General features: G+C 58.9%; 1 pseudogene; it reads right to left on the bottom strand.

The window, feature by feature from the left end:
• Positions 1-590: 590 nt before the first annotated feature.
• LOC102431262 lies at positions 591-2,532 on the bottom strand (annotated as a pseudogene).
• Between the last annotated feature and the right edge of the window lie 975 nt (positions 2,533-3,507).

The following is a 3,507-nucleotide window of genomic DNA, read 5'->3' as shown; positions in this document are numbered from 1 at the left end:
TCTCAGGTGAGCTCTGAGGGCCTGGAGGCCTCCAGGTGAGCACAGAGCCTTGCAGAGAGGTGTCCACAGGTGGGGGCACTTCTCACTACAGCAGGGTGTCCAGTGGGGACAGCACCGTCACCCATACCAGGTCCCACCTTGGCCAGAGCAGCCACCGGTCCTGCTCTGAGAACGCTCAGGGCCCCCACCTGTGTGGGTTAGGGCTTCCATCCAAGAGGCTCTGGAAAAGAGCAGCCACGGGAGTGTCCCCCGTCCTCTCTCCAGCTCTCCCTGCATCTCCTCCCCCATCAGCCCAGCCATCGTCCCTGTGCTGCAAGCCAGGCCTTGACACCAAAGGCTTCCCCCTCTCCATCTTCCACTCCACACACTCTCCACCCTGCTTAGGGACCCAGGCTCCATACCAACTATGCAGGGCTGCTGGCTGTTAGTGAAAATCCCTCAGATTCTGTGGAACCTGGAGGACCTGAGATGCTGAGTGGGAAGATCTCTGAGTGACCATCCCCAGAGTCCAAACTCCCCTTCAGCCCATAATTCTTCTGGGGAGAGGACCTTGAGATGACAGCTCAGCAGACAGGGTAAGGGGCTCTCACTTGAGACCAGGAGCTCCAGGGACTCACTGGGGAGTGACAGCAGGAAGGGGGAGGAGCTGTGTGAGCTGTATCACCTGTAGGTGCCCCCGTGGGCTGAGGTCACAGGACTCATGGAGAACTCTGCCTGGTACTGCTGAGCTCGGTGCTTCTATCTAAGACACAGGGGAGGTGGGGAGGCTGCCCCCTCTTTGTACAGAAGGAATGTGTCCCTCCAGCTCTGTGACTGACACCATAGGGTCACGTTCACTCCTGAGGCCACCCTGGGGCCTGGTTGCACCAAGAAGGAGGGTCTGTCAGGCAGGTGTCCTAGAGAGAGGGAGGGAGGGTGAGGGCTGCCTGCCCACCTTGTTCTGGCCTGAGAGTCACCAGGCCTCTCTGTGAGGACCCTCCTCTCCCGTCCCACCCCCTACCACTCTCTGGTTCTTTCCCTCCCTGGGGCCTGCACTGTCATTCTGGCCTCACCACCTAGGACCCCAGCAGGGCCTGTGCAGAGTCTAGGTCTCTGACTGAACCCACTGGCTCCTCACCTGCCACCAGGATGTCCAGGGGGTCACTGGGGGCCGACCACTCAGAGGAGAGATTGTATCCACTGTAGCATCTGTACCGGCCCCCGTGGGAGCTGCTCACAGTGTCCAGGGGAAAGTGGGCCTGAGAGAGCCCAGCCTGGGGCTGCTGGACAAGGCTCTGGGGGAGGTCCTATCCCCTCTCCTTGTGCAGAGCGAATCTGTCATAGGCTCTGTCCAGAGACCACGGTGGGTCCCTGCTGTGTCAGGAGGGAGGGATTCCCCGACTCACCGGGGAAGACAGACGTGAATTACAGGGGCTGCTCCTCCCATGAACCCCCTTCTCCTGTCCTGGCCCCCAGTTCTCACTGTCTCTCTCTGTTTCTCTGTCCCACGAGTCCCTATGCTCCCCTCTCCCCACCATGTCACATGAGGCTCCGCTCCCAACAAAGAAGCCAATAAAGTACCTGGTGCTTCAATCCATGTGTGAGACAATGATGGGACTCACCTGTGACTAGGAGCTCCAGGGGGTCACTGGGTTGGGAGCACACCTGGGGCCTGTTCCTGTAACAGCCATAGCATCTGAACGTCCACCTGTGGGTGGGGATCACAGGACCCACAGGGAACAGGGCCTGGAACTGCCCACCTGGCTGTCGCTGTGAGCCCAGGGCCCAGGAGAGCCTGTGATCCCCTTCCTTAGTCAGAAGGAACCTGTCAAATCCCTCCTGTGAGCCACACTGGAGGGTCACGTTCCCTCCTGAGGGCACGACAGGGCTGGGCAGGGCTGAGAGGCTGGGTTTGCTGTAGAATCCTAGGAGAGGAGGAGGCAGCGTGTTAAATGGGGCTCCCACCTCCCTCACTTCCCCCCTGGGCTGGGCTGTGAGAGGGAGACACCCTGAGAGCAGACCCCCTTCCTGAGGGCAGAGCTTGAGGCTGGGACCCCTGAGTGTCCTCTCACCTGTCACCACCACCAGCTCCAGGGGGTCACTGGGCTCTGACCAGCCAGCAGGGCTGTGATAGTAACAGTGATATCTCCCTGCATCACGCTCTGTCATGTGTGTGATGGAGAACTTGGCTTTGTCCTTGGGCTCCAGTGCCTCCTGTCTTTTCCATGATTGTGGGCTTCCCTCTTTATCCAGATGGTACTCCTTGGCCTCTGGGGTCCCCAGACACCAGATGGTCATGGGGCTCCCCCAGAGAACCACAGGGCCTGGGTCAGCCCAGATGGTAGGTTTGGGGAGGGTCCCTGGAAGGAAACCAGAGGCTGGGTTAGAAGGCATTACCCACCCCCACATTCCAAAGATGCCCCACATCCATTAACCCAGAACCACTGTTCTCCATCCCCAGATGCACAGGCTGTAACCCCTTGTCCCCAGTGAGAGGGACCTGGGACACCTGGGGACAGTCTCACCTGCTGTCACTTGGTTCCAGAGGTCCATACTCAGCCCTGGAAGAGAGTCGCTGTGAGAGATGTGCCCCTCAATCCTGAGTAGCACCCTCCTCCCCATGAGCCCCCTGAGTCTTGGGGGTCCTGACAGAGCAGGGCTCCCCTCTCCCTTGAAATCTCACCAAAGCAAAGCACAGTGATGAGGGTGGTGGTCATGGTTTCTCCTTGCTCGGATGCGGGGTGTGTAGACGGAGACGATGGTCCCATCTGGGTAGATATAGAGGGTGTGGGCACTGGGTGGCTGGCCCTCCCTCTCTCGTGGTTGTCACGTCAGCAGCCCCACACGATTGGGAACAGCCTCTCTAACAGCCTGGCTCTCATTTCCATGGTGAAGCAGGAAACAGACCCGGAGCCTCCTGAGACGCCCCTTGCAGGTGAGGTGACCCAGGGCATGTCCTTCCCTGTCAGAGCCTCCTCCACGGGGTCTCCTTCCTCCTCAGCCCGTCCATCAGCACCTCCCTGGGCTCCTCACCATGGACAGTGTCACCCGGGCCCTGGAGACGCTTCAGGAAGACGTGGGTCCCTGTGGCCTGCAGAGCTCAGATCAGCAGGGACAGGTTCAGCCTCCAACTGTGCAGCTCAAGGCGATGTCCCTGTGACAATGAGCACAGAGAGGGGATGAAGGGAAATAAGGGAATGAAACAGGTCTCTTCTCCTGGCCCCAGAGTGTGGCTTTCTTCCTACCATAGCCGCCCTCAAACTTGTGTGTGTGTGTGACAGCATCCACCCCACCTTCCTGGCAACAAGCCTATGAGTCATTTCTGCCTCCTCAGTGCCCCTTGTTTCTGGGTTGAAGTCTCTTCCTCATTCTGTGGCCCTGCCTTCAAGCTTTACGGGACATGCATTGAGGTTAGAGTTCGGATTTTGACTTAAAACTGACTTTTATTTAAATGCCCATCACCCGTGTAACCTTGAGTGGCGATGTCCTGTCTCTGAGCCTCAGTTTGCCCATTTGGATCCTCAGAGT

This window comes from Myotis lucifugus, unplaced genomic scaffold (assembly GCF_000147115.1).
Source record: "Myotis lucifugus unplaced genomic scaffold, Myoluc2.0 scaffold_4209, whole genome shotgun sequence".
NCBI classification, from domain to species: Eukaryota; Metazoa; Chordata; class Mammalia; order Chiroptera; family Vespertilionidae; genus Myotis; species Myotis lucifugus.
This window is presented reverse-complemented; position numbering and strand designations above follow the sequence as displayed.